This window comes from Echinops telfairi, unplaced genomic scaffold, assembly GCF_000313985.2.
Source record: "Echinops telfairi isolate 266 unplaced genomic scaffold, ASM31398v2 ScPeMD7_7427;HRSCAF=8465, whole genome shotgun sequence".
Taxonomy (NCBI): domain Eukaryota; kingdom Metazoa; phylum Chordata; class Mammalia; order Afrosoricida; family Tenrecidae; genus Echinops; species Echinops telfairi.
Window position 1 is genome coordinate 15,531,925 of NW_022111327.1, and position 18,039 is coordinate 15,549,963.

Sequence of the window (18,039 nt, forward strand, 5' to 3'; positions counted from 1 at the left end):
CTATCAAGATGCTGACTTAGAAGGCTTGTCCCAGCAGAGGATGGAAGTAGTATGGCTAGTGGTTAAGAGCTTGGGTGCCAGAATCACCTTGCTTTGGGAGCTGGGAATCTTGCTTTGCAGCTCACTAATGCTGCAGCCTTGGGCAATTAGCTGCAAAGATACATCTCAGCAGCCACTTGTAAAATGGAGACATAAATCGTGCCCATGTCCTGGAGTAGCTCTGAGAGTTAAGCGAGTTCATGGTTTAGGGCTGGGTTCCTAGGGAATGCTCCATCAATGCTGAAAGGCTGCGTTTGTGGTTGCTTCTCTTCCTCTTTCTGAAGGCGCTGAACTCCAGTAAGCAAAGTGAGGGGGAGGGGGGGAGCTGGGGACTGAAGCGCTCAGCATGCTGCCAGAGTGAATGAGCAGCTCCAGGCTGACTTATTTGGAGGCTGGGGTCCCACGGAAGGTGAAGTGGCCCCATTTCCAGAGCTCACCCTGTCCCCAGGCCCGGGCTCTGGCCCCGAGGAGACCAAGGCCAAGGCTGGCGGCCAGAGGCTTCCTCTTGGAGTGGCCCTCCGGGGACTGGGCGCGCGGCTGCCCTGGAGACTTGACAGTTTTTACTCTCCGGCCTCCCGGGCATAGGAGGCCATGAGTGCTCGAACGCTGGCGTCCGCGTTTCAGAGGCATGGGGGCTCTGGGCTGTCATCCACCCCTCGCCCGGCCCAGGCTCCCTCCGCCTGGGCCACAGTCAGGGAGTGCCACTCGGACCCGCGCTCCGTCCTAGCCCCAGCTCCCCTGGCCTCCGCGCAGGCGCCGCCAGGGCCACCCCCGCCGCCATGCTCCCTCCCCCCACTCTCCCCTCTCCTCCCCACTGGGCTCCCGCCCCCCGCCCGCCCTCCCCTCCACCCCCTGGTGAGGTCAGCCCCAGGCTCTGGTGCTGCGGCCGCCGCCGCTCGGCTCCGCTCTTGCACTCCGGGATCGCCTGGAAGGAGGACTGTGGCAGTAAGTGGCGCGTCGTTCGGGTCCAGGGTTCTCCCAGGGCGAAGTGATCAGGGTCAGCACGGGGTGCGGGGCCGGTGCCTCACAGCAGCAGGGAGTCCGGCTGATCGCAGTGGCTCCCGCTTTGGCCAGAGGAGCGCAGCAGCGTGCGGACAGGCGGACGGGACCCGGAGGCGGCACACCAGGTGAGCAGGGTCCCGAAGTCGCTCGGGCTTCATCCCGGTGCGTCTGCCTCCTTGACCCTCGGACCCACTGCGGCCAGGCTGTGTGCGGCGCCCAGTGGGAGTTCGCACCGGTACCGGGGGCAGGGAGACTGGGGACTAGCCAGCGTCACTCCTTGCGTGCCCCATCGAGTTTCCTCACCGCACCTTGTCACCCCCCGTCCCCCAGCCAGGTCTTCGGACCCCGCTGGACGCCCGAGTTCTTCTAGGGCTCCAGAATCATTTGGCTCTGCTTCTTTGTTACCCTTCCAAGATCGTCTTGTCCTGGCTTCCTACTATCGCTCGTCCCCCAACAGCTTAAGCGTTGTGCCTTCTAGACCATCCGCCCCCCCACCCCCAGTGTTACAACTTGGGAGACTCCACTGCTGGCGGGACAAGCCTCTTCGTTGAAGCTTTCAACTTCGCTTGGAATCTTTGGACTTCTTTGGTTGGTTTCATCAGAGTGGAGTGCCGCTTTTCTTGGAAGCTTGCAGTCTAATCCCTTCTTTGCTGAAAGTGCTGGGAATGCTCCTTTGATACATAACAGCTAAGGAACTTGCACATTTCTTTCTAGGTTTCTCTAATTTAGTCCAAGAAGTATAGCCATCTCTCTCTCTCTCTCTCTCTCTCTCTCTCTCTCTCTCTCTCTTTCTCTCTCTTCCCCTCACCATCCATTCATCCATGCAATCCCAGATTAAAACAAGCAAACAAACCCAAACCCAAGTCCATTGCCATCCTGATCGAGTTGATTCAAGGGATATAATCCTGGAACATGCTCCTAAATCTGATTCCCCCTCCCCTCATCTACCCACCCATGTTGGCCTGAGGGATAGTCTTGATGGGGCTTTGATTCCGTGCACCATTTCTTCAGCGGTTCATTGGGATTTTCAATGGTTTCATAAACCAAGAGCATTTTTAGTGGTGTGGAATAACAATACACCCAAATTAGGGTAGCCTGGTTTCTAAGGACACTGAATAGGATCAGAGAAACTCTAGCCTTTTAAACCCTTTCTAATGAGGGCAACAGAGAAAAATATGGAGTGGTTTCGAGAGTTGGGCTGCTAACCTCAAGGCTGACAGTTCGAAACCACCAGCGGCCACCAGAGGCTCCGCGGGAGAAACACGAGGCTTTCTACTTCCCTAAAGAATTACAGTCTCAGAAACCCACAGGGGCCATTGTACTTCATCCTATAGAGTCCCTGCCACTCAATATCTTCTCCATGGCAGTGAGTTTGATTTGGTTTAGCAACCCCCAAGAAAAAGCATTTCAAAGCACTAGGTTTTTCAAACTACTTTTTAGTGCATTGCGTTGCCCTGGAATTCGCTTAAGTTGATTTCACAAGACACCAGTTATTCTCTTATCGCTATCACCTTCTCCCCAGGTAATGGCCATGTGACCTCCCATAGCGAAGTTCTGCTCCCTTCTATGCTATAATTAACAAGTGAAGGAGTTGAATGGAGAAGCCTAAAGCGAAGGCAGCTGTGACTGTTGATGCTTGAGGCTGTGTTTGGGGGTTAAATTCTGCATCTAATGCTCAAACTTGAAAACAGAGGAGGGCGGGGATAAGAAATGAGTGAGCAGTTAGGACATCATTTTCCATGAAACATTTTAGCCCTCTTCTCTGCAGGTTCTTATTAATATCCTCAGACTCAACAGTGATGGGATTGTTCACTTGATAGGTGAGTGGGTACTGCTATTGACACAATGTGCCATTGGCAGTAACCGTGGAAGAAACCAAATCATTAGGGGCCAGTTTTCACTATTGGGGTAGCTCATCTTTTGACAGTGACTCACTGAGGACAGTTTATGCCGAGGTTCTTAGATATGCATTTTAAAATATCTACAACCCTCAGTTTCCCAGGATTGATAATCTACCATTTTTATGAATGCACTTTAAGAAGTGTGACGTGACTCTCTGCGGTTTAAAGTGTTACTCTGAAGAAAGTGGTTTTTGCAAGAAGAGTAAAGACCATTGATTATCCATTTATGTAGTTTAGAATGGCTGCCAGGTGATTTTTACTTTCTCCACTTCTTTAGTCATTTTAAAACTTCTTTTTAGGTTTATAAAGAATGGAATATACCCAAGGAAAGGATCTCTATGGAAATATGAGGGCCACCCTTCTAAATCTGAATTTTCTTCACAACTCTTTTCTCAAAAAGAATTTGTATCAGGCCTTCTTACGCCATTAAAAAAATCACATAAGTTCATTTTGTGATTATTATTGATATTAAGTCTGAATCAAAGCCATCATCAAATGTGACGGTATAGCAGAACTATTTGTGCTTGCCAGGAAAAATAAAAGTATGTGTGAGTTTGTTGTAAGTGCTTTCCTCTGAGTCCTTGCAATATGAGCCAGTATGTATTTGCTAGTTCACCTATCCACATAGAGGTTATCTTGCTGGATATTCCTGATGTTACTACACGCAATTACAGTTTGGTCTTAGATTTCTTCGTTCTCATTAACTTTACATCTCAAATGATTTTTTCCCCTCGTGTCAGTTGATTTACAATAGTAACATGAGATTAACCAGTTCCAACTTTAGTGATTTTGTGGATGTTATTTATTTATTGTACCCGAACTTTTGACTGTGCATTAGGTGAGGGTTTATACCCCAGAGCATGGTGTTTGCATTCAGCAACTTAAACAACTTAGCAAACTGACCAATGACTCGCCCTGCCCCTCATTTTCCCCCATCTTCTTCTTGTACTGCATTATCTTCCATTCACCCAAGTTAACAGTTATCTACCCTCTTCCCTGAGTAACAATCAAAGTCTGTTTCTTTTGGCATGAAACCACTGTCTTGACTAAAACAAAGCAAAGCAAAGCAAAACAGTGGTCTCACGTAGTATGTGTCCTTTTATGTTTGACTAACTTCCACTCAGCATAATGTCTTCCAAATCCATCTATGCCATGAGGTGTTTCACAGTTTCATTCTCCAAGGATGTAGAGTATTCCACTGTGTGTATGTGCCAAAGTTTATTATCTATTCTTCTACCTATGAGCATTTAAGTTGTCTTCTTCTCCTCCTCCTCCTCCTTCTAAATAATTCTATTGGGGGTTCTTACAGCTCTTATCTCAATCCATCCATCCATCCATTGTCTCAAGCACATTTGTACATATGTTGCCATCATCATTTCGGTTTCCATCTTCTTGCTATTGTGAATCATTCTGTGATGAACACAGCTGTGCACATATCTCTTCTTGCTATGTTTTTAAAATTTTCTGTTGGGTCTAAACCAAATAGGACCATTTCTGGGTCAGATAGTGTTTCTATTTCCAATTGTTTGATGAAGCACCATTCTACTTTGAACAGTGTTTGTACTGGTTTGTTGTCGTACCAGCAGTGTATGAGGGTTCCAATCTCTACACTCTTTCCAGAGTTAGTTGTTTTCGTCATTTGGATTTTCATCTCTCTGATGGCTGGTATTCAAGAACATTTCTTAATAGGTTTCTTGGCCCCTTGAATGTCTTATTTGGTAAAATGTCTGCTCAAGTCCTTTGCCTATATTTTAATTGGGTTATTTGTCCTTTTCTTGTTGAGATTTTGAAGTTTACTATAGATTTTAGAGATTAGTACCTTGTCCAATAATGGCATTGCCAAAATCACCCCCAGTTTGTGGATTCTCTCTTTACTTTTTGGTGAAATCTAGTTTTGCTTATAAGTGTCTTATTTTTAGGACCTCTCAGTCATCTTTTCTGTCTTCTGCTAGGTCCATGCTTTTCAATGTTTGAGAGTGTGTTTATACCATGTATTAGGGATCTTGAGTTTCTTCCTGAGAGCCCTGTTAGTTGTAATGGCTGTGTATTGGACTGCTAACTGCAAGGTCAGTGGTTCAAAACTACCAGCTGCTTTGCAGGACAAAGATGAGGCTTTCTACTCCTCTAAGGAGTTATAGTCTCAGAAATCCATAGGAACAGTTCTACTCTGTCCTGTAGGGCTGTAATGAGTCAGAATTGACTCAGTGGCAGTGAATTTGGAGTTTTTGGAAATTTGTCCCTATTTTTTTTTGTTGATGTTATTTATAATTCTAGGGTTTCCATTTAGGTCTTTCATCCACCTTGAGTTTGCTTTCACACATAGAGTGCATCTTGGGTCCTCATTCATTCTCCTGCAAATGGAAATCCAATTGCTTCCACCACCATGTTTCCACCTCTTCCCCATTTAATGTGTTTCAATACTTTGTCCCAAATTACTTGTCTGTAGGTGAATGGATTTATTTCCTGGGTTCTCTATTCTATTGGTCTATGTGTTTTGAGATTGGGAAATGAGAGACCACCTACTGTATTCTTCTTTACTAGTGTGTTGCTTATTCTTGGACATCTTTTCTTTCCATATAGTGTTGATTGTTTTTTCTATTGATTTTGTTGTTATTTAATGATATTTAACTACTACAAAAACCTCCTCAATATATGTTTTTTCTGAAGTTCATTGGTTGAAAGTTTCATTTTTATTGCTGCTAGCTAACACAGCTTGGTAGACAGCATCTTATTTCAGAACAATCTGGAAAGAAAATTGAACAGTGAATAGTCCTACAGGACACATCTTAAAACTAGAACTATTGATTCCTCTAGTTACCAACACTCATAGCAATCTGGTCATAAAAGTATTTTTCATTCCTTTAGTAATTCATTTCACAAATTCTATAGAGCACCTTCTGTGTGCCGAGGTTTGCCATAAACACAGTGCTCAACCTTATGTGGTCCTTAGTCTTGAAGAGCCACACAGAACTTATAATCTCCTGGAAGGTATAGATAATACATAAGTAAACACATGAGGAAAATACCTTAGACTGTAGCAGGGAAATGTGATCTGGAACCTTGGGAAGGGTCTACTCTTAGCAAACAGGGATACGAAGGTGACTTTTGAGAAGAGACCTGAACGAGAAGAGTGAGTGGACCCACCCTGTGAGGATCTGAGAGGTCATTCTCAACAGAGAGAAGAGTAAGAATCAAGGCCTTGAGGCAGAAGAACATAACTGGAGCATCTGCAGAACTGAAAGAGACCTAGTCTAGCTGGAGCTGGCTTGGGCTGGGTGGGAACATGATTATAGAAGGGGTTAGAGAGCTAAGAGGGAACCCGAGAATGCAGGCTCTGAGAACGAATTGGGGTTTGGTTCACCAAGGATTGAGGAACAATTGAAGAAGACCTGGTGGCACGTTGGGGTAAGCCGGGGTCTACTAACCACAAGATTGGCTCTTCAAACGCACCAGACCTACCACAAGAGAAAGACGAGGCTGTTTGTTCTGGGCAGGATTTACAGTCTGGGAAAACACCAGGAGCAGTTTTGCTCCGTCCAACAGGTCACTGAGTCGAAACTCGATAGCAGTGACTCGTTAACTAGTTAACCATGGAAGGTCACTGACTGAAAAATTTTGTCAGTGGAAATTAAAAAAAAAGTTTTGCAGAGGACAAGTGGAATAGCTAGCTCCTCGGTTGTTTACATTAAGGCCTTGGAATAAAAAAAAATATATATATATATTTAGTAAGTAACATAAATAAATATGTAGTTCAGTTCCTTGATTCTATTTAGGTAAGAGGGTGGGGGAATTGGAACTCCAAGATGAATATGTTAAAAAAAAAGTAGCTTATTTTTCACTCTAGATTATCACCTGTGCTGTGCGGTAAGTTATCATCAATTCTCCTGAAAATCAAATTACTGTTCAACTTTAATAATTTGTATTTCATAAAATGCTGTTCTGCTTTCTCATAGAAATATGATTCCTTTGGTATTTGTGTGTGAAAAAATAGCTTGGCTATTAGAAATGGCCTTTGGGGTTTTAAGAAGGGTTAACCACTTTCTTTAGCTGTTGCCTCTGTAACATTTTAAAATCACCATACATCTTCTTATGTACTTTGGACGTGTTATCAGGAGAAACCCGTCATCAGAGAAGCACATCACACTTGGTCAAGTATGGGCCAGTGACAAAGAAGCCCTTTGGCAAGGTGGATTGACATGGTTGCTGCAATACTGGGCTCAAACATAAGAAAACATGTGAGGGCAGAGTCCTTCTGTTGTACCGAGGGTTGTCATGAGATGCAAACAACTTGGCGTCATCTAACAACAAACAACAACAACAGCAGCAGCAATCACATACTTTCATTCTTTGAGCGATTAGGGCTGCCCCATTCTTTGGGGTTGAAACGAGTTTAGAATTTACATGTATTTTATGGACCCGATCCTTGGCTCAAAAGTGATCCAGCCTTGAGGGCTATTTGTCCTCCTACAGGAATCCAGATGCTCACTCGGGTATTCTATAGTGGCAAATCTTAAGATCACGGAGGAGTAACCTGAATAACTCTCAGTGGCTCTGGCACAGTGAGTTTCCAACTCCCTCACTCAGCAATCAAGATCCTCCAAGGTTTGACCATAACCGAAAAACAAACCAACAAAAAGATCCGTAAAACCAATCCACTGACTTCCAATGGACTCTGACTCACAATGATCATAAAGGACGGAGTAGAACTGCCACCTAAGGTTCCCAAGGCTGTGAAACTTACAGAAGCTGACTGCTGCATCTCTCTCTTGCGGGTTTGCACTGCTACCCTGGTTAGCAGCTGATCCCACTAACCCCTGCTCCGACAGAGCTCCTTAAGACCCCAACCTATCTTCCTGCATTTCTTTGTTATTTTCTGATATAAATCCCCTGTCTTTTAAGTTGATTTTCGCCAGTTGGAACTTATGTGCCTAGCATCATTCCTGGCATAGAGTGAGTATCACAGTAAAAGTGCTTGGCAAAGGGATGCCATTCCACCCATTTGAAAAGCCCACTCCTTTGGCAATCCCCATCCCAACACTAGTCGAGGAACATCTTCAACTGTACTGACCTCTGATCACTGGATCTCCTCCTCCTGTGCGCGTGAACACCAGTTTAACACATGCCTGACACAATTATATGAGTACTTATTTGATGCCCATTGGTCTCTGGCTCCCTGAGGGAGCTGTGGAGCTTATATGGTTTGCTCATCGTTGTATCCTGAGCATCTTGTCCATGGTAAGCATCCTATCAATAATTGCTGAATGATGTATCAATGCTGCTGTGCAATGGTTTTTATTGCTTGGGATACTTGCACGGTTGCATAGTGTTTCCCAGGTTTATCTGGCATTCAAAAGCAGTTTCTGTGAGGAGTGTAAGTATTAAGAGCACAGGCCCTGGAACTAGGCTGCGCGGGTTCTTCTTTTGGCTAGAAGATCTACCGAGCTGTTGGCTACCTCAGTTCTCTCATCTGGGACACAGGGGGTAAGAGCACTTCACTTCCAGGACAACTTGTAAGGGTTAAAGGAGTTCGGGAGTTGGGCAATTTGTTGTTTGCAATTGGTTCTGAAAGCTAATGCAAACTTTATTTCACCGAGTTTGGTGCCCAAACTCAGGTGCTGACAAAACCCTGATCTGAACTAACACGAGAGGGTCTGTGGTTTTGATTCTCCTTAACATTAATATTTATTTTGTTTGGGTAAAACATGATTACTATGTTGGATTATGGGTGTAGGATGGTAGACATCAAGTGGGGATTACATAATACACAGCATAAACAAGTTATCGACTCTTTCGAAATACGGACATTTCTTAATACGGATACCTATCTGGCCCCAGGGCTTTCAGATAAGAGACTGATGAGTGGTCCAGTAAAGGGCTCAAATCAGGGCCCAGTAGAGAGTAAGTCGCTGCTGCTAGTGGAGACCATTGCGATTAAGTTCATTCTGACTCACGGCAACCTCATGTGAGAGGAGGACTGTCTCAGAGCTTTGCTAGGCTGTAGTCTGCATGTGAGCCATTCGCCAGCCCTTACTCTCGCCAAGCCAGCGTGTTCCAATTGTCAACCTCCTGGTTAACAGCCAAGCGCTTTATCATTGGGCCTCCAGGAAGTAAAATACATTCCTCTGACCTTCTCAATCATTCACTTCTAATGATGCCTTTGTAAATCCATGTTGATTTATTCAGGCAACAGCTCTGTAAACAGGTCTGGCCACATGACCCTCATTTTCTCCACGGAGAATTGAGCTCTGTCAGGGGATGATTACTTATGGTCCTGTGATGGAAATGAGACAAGATCCAGGTCTGTAAGCGCTCACTCACCTAGTGTGGTCAAGAGTATTTATTTAAAATCCTGCTTCTTATTTAAACATTTTAGGGGGCAAGGTGACAGGAGCTGGGGAGGAATTCAGTTAGGGATTTATTTAAGATGACCTAGTAGCATTGTGGGGTACAGATTTGGCTGCTAACCTCAAGGTCAGCAGTTTGAAACCATCAGTCAATCCAAGGGAGAAATAAGAGGCTTTCTACTCCCGTAAAGAGTTAAAGTCTCAGACACCCACAGAGGCAGTTCTACCCTGTCATATAGGGTCATTCTGAGTAGAAATAGACTCAATGGCAGTATCACATATATTTTTTTGCAGTTGTTAAGTATTCATTGAACTCCTAATATATATAGAAATCAGTATTAAAAGCAGGAGAAAGGTATAAAAAATATGATGTGGTTCCTGGCCCTCAGCATGGGTACATGGATGCCCATTACAGCCCTTCATTTTACTCTGGAAGGTTGAAATGGTTCATATTGAATAAATAAAGCACACGAGTGAATTGAAAACTCGTTGTAGTGTCTACTAGAAGGAAGCCTGGTGGCAGAGTGGGTTACTCCTTGGGCTGTTAAACTGGAAGGTCAGCTGTTCAAAACCACCAGCTGCTGCATGGAAGGAAGTTGGGGCTTGCTGCTCCCATAAAGATGCACCGCCTTGGAAAGGGTAGTTCTACTCTGTCAGGAAGGGATTCTATGAATCTGAATTGATCCAATGACAATGAGTTTGGTTTGGGTTTTTGTATGCGATTTAAAAAAGTTTAAGTACAGATTGTAAGCTCCTATGCTAGACCTACAGGTTCATGTGTGTATATATTAACTGCTTTTTAATCAATTGACTCCTCTTCCTTACTCTGGATTCCCTGGGTGGTTTGAATTCAGTTGGTGTCAACTCAGAGATGACTTGGAAGAAAGGCCTGGTTATCTTCCCACCAATTGGCTATTGAAAACTCCATGGAGCACAGTTCCATTCTGATTCAGATGTGGTTGCCATGAGTTAGAGCCAAAGCAATGGTAATTTTAAATATATATATATATATAAATTTAATACACCCCCCCACTCTGTGCTATCCCTATAGTGCATAATAATCTGACAGGCTTCCTTTTCTAACTAAACTAAGAAAAATTTGGCTTCTGTTGTTCTCTTATATTAGTTTTTGCAAATCACAATCGGCATATTTAGTTGGTAATAGTTACATATTTCAATGAATTTTCCTGGAAAGTTCTTACAGTTTTAAACTGGTCTTTTAAAGCATTCTGCCAATTTAGTCAACACGTATTTATTGTCTATTCCATTCCAGGCAGTGAACTAGTTTGAGAAATAGAATCACCAAGTTGTGATTCTGCTACTTTAAACTGAAAGACAAAGAAAGACAAGACAAAACAAACAACTTTCCATTGAGTCAATTATACCTCCAGAGCTCCTGTTCCACTACTTTGTCAAAAGTCGCTGCCATAGATTTGATGCCATCTCATAGTAACCCTATAGGACAAGGTAGAACTACCTCTGAGTTTCTGAGACAGCAACTCTTTATGGGAACAGAAAGTCTCCTCTTTATCCCTCAGAGCATCAGGTGGATTTGAACTGCTGACCTTGAGAGTAGCAGCCCAGGTCATAACCACTGTGCCACCAGGGCTCCTTGCTTCATTACTTTCAGCTCTCTGAAACTGAATCACATGCACTTGAGGGAGCAGGATGGCGATTTACAGTGGGGCCAGGAGCCACAGACAAGCCCAAACCCAAACCTCTTGTTCCCTTTAGGCATCTATTTTATACAAAGATTAAGGACAGGAACTTTAAGTATTTGTATACATTTAAATAAATGCTTCTGTATTCTGTTTCAGAATGCAATGCTTATATGGGCTTTTGAGATGCAAACTCAGTACTTCAGAGAAGTCTCTGCTTGCCATTGTAACAACCCTGGTATGGCCCTTTGAAAAATAAATGCTGAAGCCATACTGCACTGGCCAAGTTTATTCACAAAGGGTTCATAGCCTCCAAATCCTCTGACGATCTAGTGGGCAAGTCATAGACTTTAATTTCTCCCCTATGTTGTCTAGTATTCTTTCAGTTCAAGCTGGTTGTTTGATAATGAGCTAAGTCTTAAAATGTGTTGAGTCTAGGAGAACTGTTCACGTTGGTGGTTATAGCTAAGATTGATAGTGAAGGGCCTGCCAAAGGATTAATACCTTCAGAGGTGAGATTGTTAGAATGCAGTGTCCATGAACTTCAAGGAGCAGACGTGATGGAGTCCAAGCTTTGCCTAATCCTATGTTCACCTTCCCATCTCATTGCTTTAGAGGTAAGTTTTGATAACTTAAAATCTGCTTTTGTTTATAATACATTAATTACTTTGTTAACTGCTGGCCACTGAGATATTTAACAGTAGAGGACAATCTTCGAAGATCATTAACCTCGAGGGTGATAAAAGGTTTTTTAGAATTTGAGATGGTCTTGAAGGGGGACCAGTAGTTCCTTGGAGAAATGTCTGATGTTACCAAGCAATGGTTCAATTTGATTGAAGGGAGAAAGATGAAGAGAAAGGACAGTGAAGATGGGTGGGAGTAATGGGGTAAGTCAAACACTGGATCTTTGTGCTAATTTTCCTTGTCCCTCTCCCAGGCCAGACATGGCTCATAGGGTCCCACATTGTTGTAATTACTGGGTTGCTGCTCAAAGCTCATAAAGGCATAGGATAGGTATAGAAGGTAATTAAGGAATCATCTTTATATTCTTTATGTGAAATACTTTTATGGTTTATTTATTTTAAAAGTGTAATTGTTTTATTTCTTTATCCTAGTTTTAAAAGGTCATAATATGTATATTTACAATTGTGAATTAGGTGAAGATTTATAGAGTTGATTGCTAGTTTTATAGTCAACATTTCTTCAAATCTCCTAATGGCTTTCCCTGTTTCTCTCATTGCTTGCCCATGTCCCTCTTGTTGTATATTATTTTGCCCTTACCCATGTTAACAACTGTCTGTCTTCTTGATTGATCTCTAATTTTCTCCAATAGCAAGCCCCTAAAAAAAAGGAAACCTTTCTCATAGTTAAACCACTGGGAGAGGGCCGATTGTGTTTTAGCAATATTTTATTTTCTACAGATTGTGAGCTTTTATGGTTATGTTAAGCTTTCATTATAGTTACTTTAGCTAGGGGTGGGGAACATCTGGCTATGGGCCATGTGAGGCCGAGAATCAGCAATACCAGCTAACAGCTCACACCTCACCAAAGAGAAGTGGTTCCAGCCATCACATAACGGGTGAGTTGATTAAATGTGCGACCACATGTAGCAGACTGATTTTTAAGTTGATAATTTTATGTGGCCCTCGAATGATGTTATACATTTCCAAATAGCCTTTGGCAAGAAAAAGATTCTCCACTCCTGTCCTAGCAGCATATCAAATAATACCTTAGATATGCTATGATTGCAGTTCCATAGGCCCTTTGATAAATTAATAGAGGAGTCGTTATTGAAAGCAGCTTCAAGTGTTAGCACGTGGAGGCAGCGCTCCTGCTTGTTTACACAATGCCCTCTCTGGTTCCAAATGTCAAAAGTGTTGGAAGGTATTCACAGAAGGAAGACCACATAGGTCATATGCAGTTTTGTAGCAATTAAGTTTTGTAACAATTAAGATCATGTACGCTTAAGTGCCTGAAAAGCCTGGATCACTATCTCGCTGCTACGTAGTCTATGTCTACTCATAGTGACCATATAGGACAGGATTGCACTGCCCCTCTGAGTTTCCACGAGTATCACTCTTTACAGGAGTAGAAAGTCTCATCTGTCTCCCATGGAGCAGCTGGTGGTTTCAAACCACTAGCCAGTGACCTTGCAGTTAGCAGCCCAAAGTGCAACCACTACGCCACCAGTGCTCTAATGGTATACATTCTTTATTAGCATTGTATGCATTTATAGATAGTATTATTAGTATCCTATTGGAACATGAATAGGTAGCATTTAAATGTCGTTTTAGAAAATTCAAGTTTATTCTTCCCTCAGATCATGGGCTCAAATGTAAAATAAAGAGAATGCTTTTTAGTCATAGAAAGCTTAATTTTGAAGCACAGTTAATTATCCTCATTTCTCTTATTCCAATAACATTCTTTTAAGGTATGCGAGAGGTGAAGTAAAAGAAAAGGGGATTTCAACAGAGAGGTGAAGTGACCCAGAAGGCTCCCTCATCTGAGGTGGAATATAGCAAGCACCCTCAGTTTTGAACCCAGCGCTTTGCCCTCCACCCCATGCTAAAAGGCTCTGGAAGCCCCAAGGGTACTTTAATATCTCTAGCCTTTCAATTGATGGGGTGATACCGAAATGTCATTCATGGAAGTGGAGATATACCAATCATAATTCTATGCTTGTAAGCCCTTTTGCACAATTTGCTCTTTAGCAAGATAAGTTTTTGGTTTATTAAGGAACTTTGTAAATGATTTTTTTCATATCAAATATATGTGATATCCATAGAAACATCCATGAGCAATGTAATAAGTGTTGGCATGTTAACCACAAGGTCAGCCGTTTGAATTCACCAGAGGAGGCTTTATTCTGGAACGAAGGACAGCTTCAGAAACTCACTGGGTCAGTACCACTCTGTCCTATGGGGTCACTGTGAGTCTGAATGGACTTGATGACTGTGTGTCGTGGTAGTCGCAGAGCAAGGATTGATAAAATCCTTAGAGGAAAAATCTACTATCAGGAATGAGAGAGCATCAGAAGTAACTTCATACTCAATGAGAGGAATATTTGTTGGTAATAAATGAATTATTGTAGCACTCGCTATAAGCCTGGCACCATTGTAAGTCCATTAAAACATTTAATCCACATAACAATACTAATTGAGAGACTATGATTAGAGCCATTGTACAGACAGATGAGGAAACCAAGGCTGAGAAATTAGATAACTGCACGAGGGGACACAGCTGGTAAATAGTAAACTAGTAATGAGAAGATCCAAGTAGTCTGAATCTATAATCTATCATTTTAAACCACAATACAGCCTTTGTAACCTTAGACTTTTCTATGGCATGCACATGGGATGTTTCATATTAAGCTAAGTGGTCAGTAATCATAGATCCTTTCATTCTTTCTCTGACTGGTTTTGTGTTAGGTTGTGAACTGCAAGGACAGCAGTTCAAGATCACTAACAAGTCTTTGGGAGAAAGATGAGGCTTTCTACTCCTGCAAAGAGTTATAGTCTCATAAACCCCCAGAGACAGTTCTAGCCTACTTCATAGGGTCGCCAAGCAAAAAAAAAAAAAGCATGTTAGAAAACAGATTCTGGACGAATGCAGAGAAATGGCTTTAGTAGGGTAATTAATATTTTGAACAAAGGCTTTTTTTGAAACAGATATTGGATTGAAAAGTGAGGATAATATTTTGATTCTCAAAGGTGCATAGTGTGTGTGTGTATGTGTATGTGTATTTTGAATTGGTTAAAAAATCCTTCAGGGGTAAATAAACTGAGAATCCTTTATATTGACAGTCAATCAGACTTCTGCTTCTGTGTGTAGTGTTTGACTTTCAGAAATGTGTGTTTAATTGTTTATTGAGATTAATCCACATACCATACCCATTTAACGCACACAGTTAATGTTGTTTTTTTTTTTGTTTTTGCATATTCATGAGTTTTCATCACCACAATGAATTTTAGAACAGTTCTAGCACCCCTAAAAGTGGAAGGTGTTTTGAAACCCATGTGCTGTTATAGGAATAGAACTATAAGCGTTCGGTACTATTGCCTCCCTGTCAACATGTTCATAAGACTCCTTACTAAGCTCTGAGGATTTCCCCTTTTTATTGCAGCCTTGGTCCCAATTGCTGTTGAACTCTTTTGAAGTTCATTTTGATCAATGGCTAAGATTCCTTTTTTCTCTGTATACAATTATCTGCTTTTGAATTCTTGATCCAAATCAATTATATAAATTTACTCATTATGTATCTCATCAAAGTATTGATACTGGTACAAAATAACGATGTCAGACATGTAGGCATATTTAAAAACGAAACTGCCACATTCACTAGTGTGAAGGACTGCCTCCTTCACCTGTGTATTCTTCTATGGTGAAGCCAGAAGCTGCGACTACTGTCCAATTGTATGTGCATATACTGGGGTTCCTTAATGGTTCTCAAGATTATGTCTGGCATAGGCAACTAGTGGATGGAGGGGTGATGTCAGAGCAACACTTTCTCTTTGGATTGGGCTATCGTATCGGGATTATGTGTTAGGGGAAATCTCTAACCAAATGGATTCTCCTGATACTGTATGCATACAGTGTGAAATCACAGATTTTTGGCAAAGATTTTCCAGCCATTAGCTTTTCAGTGTCTTCACTAAAATATTGAGTAACTACATACAATCAATGCTGCCTTTCTGTACGCTGGGGACACCAGACCGGATAGCTGTGTGGGTGGGTGTGAGGAGGAGGCTGTTTTTAGTTCTGCATTACAGTGATAAATTATAGTTTGTTAATCTTTCAGGATACAATATTATTTACTTTATATATATTTATTTTGTCTTTATTGAGAAGACACACAGCAAAGACACATACCAATTCAAGTTGATACATGTAAGTGTCAGCGACATTGATTGCATTCTTTGAGTTGTACAACCATTTTCCTGCTCCTTTTCTGAGTTATTCCTCCCAGATTAACATCAACCCACTACGCCCTATGTTTTCTATGACATCTTTTGATTTATTACTGTCAACCAGGCCCCATGTAGATAAATTTTTAAAAAGCGTAATGCCCAAGGCAGTTAAGCTGAACTGTGGCGTGGTTTTGAGAAGGCAGGAGGTGTTTTTACTTCAGGTTTAAAGATTATCTCAGGGACTTCAACAGACTCTGGGACTCCATTAAAATCGGGATTCCATTATCGCCTGAGATTATGTTCTGAGTTTTCCCCTTTGATCAATATTTTTCTCTTTGAAAACCAGCAATCTAGGCATGTACTTCGAGTGTCTGAATTGATCTTAGATGGATTTCTTTTTGCCATTTTTGATGCTACCTACTTTTTTCTTTCAGAATGATTTTCAGATTTCTTTTGGAAGTTCTCGGTGTTTTTCTATGCTTACTATTCACCTAGGCTAAGTTTCTACTCAGGGACTGAATTTGGTCCAGTTGATCTAAATGTGAATTGATTCACTAAAAATGGTTTGCTGTTAATCGAAGTGTCCTTTTCATTTGCTCAAATGCATTCTTTGTTTTGTCACAGGTAACAAAGGGGTAGTGATTTACCAACTAGAAGGTAGGTAGGCTAGAAGATGCGCTGGTGGCTCAGTTAGTCAGGCCCCAGCTACTAAGGAATAGGTTGGCGCTTGGAAAATCTCAGCTGGTTCACAAGAACAAAATCCATCTGTTCCCATAAAGATTATAGCCTAGGACACCTCATGGTGCAGTTCCAGTCTGTTCTATGGAATCACGGTGAGGATGGCACAGGCCCGGGCAGTATTGTTCTGGTGTATCTGGGGTCACCATGAGTTGGAGCTGACCAGAAGGCTGTATGATTCCTTAAAGAGTTAGAAAAACTCAGGGACCCTATGAGTCGAGATTGACCTGATGGAAGTGGGGTTTTTGATGTGCTTGTTGTTGTCTGCCATGATTCCGCATCCTGAGCAGAATCATAAATTAATATTTGCTGAATGAGAACATCAGTGAATGAATACATAGTTTACTAATTATGACTGCTTGATAAAATGGCCAACTTTCCCTATTTGCCACCAAGACTGGATAATTTTAAAATAGACATTGGTGAAATCAGTCAGTTAGAAATATTTATTATAGGGTTGCACTATACAAGTTATAGGAGGTGTAAGAAATTTATATGTAAAATTATAGAGACACAAACACCAAAGATCACTTAATGTGTTATTTTTAAAATGTATACAAAGGAATTTCAAAATGTTATTGAAAAAATGGAAGGAAAATAGAATAGGATTTTTCCATGAATTCCACCCCCCAATTCTGGAGCCCTCTCATATAACATAGTGGAAGAAGATACGTTAAATCACTTGCTCAAGGGATTTTTGTCTCCAAGGAGCTTGCAATATGGTTGGACAGATGATATGTACCAACTTGAAAAAGATGAGTGAGAAAAAGGTGCCAAAGGCACGCATAATGAAGGGCAGTTCCGCCAAGGGCCTCGGCTTTGAGAACCTTGGAAGTGGGGTCGGATTTTCCGCTGCGAGGCTGGTCTGGGTGTAGGCGATGTACAAGTCAAGGTGGCGAGATGAAGTGTGCAAGGTGAGCCTGAGGACCTGTTCAGTTAAGTCGTTGGAACCGTAATTGAGAAAGCAGATTCAGAAAAGGGGAGGACTTGGATACTATGCTATGGGGAAACCGTTGGCAGGCTTTGAGTATGTACACGACAGGATGACAATGCTTTTCGCATATTTTATCTGCCTTAGAGTTTGAAGGCTGAATGGGTCACAAGACTGGCACAGTGTTCAATAGGCCAATTTACAAGTACAGGCTTAATGAGTTCTAAAGATTTAGCTCAGGGTGAAAACATGATACACCAACCAAATTAACTTAATTATTAATATGAAAATGTCCAGGCTTTTCTTAATGAAAATAGTAAGCCCAAGCATCGTACTTGTAATATTAGTAATATGCATGTATTAGTCATGACATACTGTAGATAATTGTATAAACTCTCCCATTACGCCAATAAACTGTCAAAATTCCTGAAGTAACTGAGAACATGGTAGCAGCTGCTGCATCGGCTCTTGCGATTTTGGAGGCAAATGAGCATGGTGTGGTGTGAACCCTCCCAATGG

General features: G+C 42.1%; 1 protein-coding gene across 3 annotated transcripts in view; it reads left to right on the forward strand.

Moving 5' to 3' along the window:
* Positions 1-949: 949 nt before the first annotated feature.
* KLHL13 (kelch like family member 13) overlaps positions 950-18,039 on the forward strand; it is a 204,177-nt gene continuing 187,087 nt past the window's right edge. For 2 of the 3 annotated variants that reach the window (XM_045298582.1, XM_004710083.2), the window contains exon 1: positions 950-1,166. The gene's annotated coding sequence lies outside the window, so the exon portion shown is untranslated. The remainder of the gene's footprint in view (positions 1,167-18,039) is intronic. The other variant, XM_045298583.1, reaches the window with a different exon arrangement.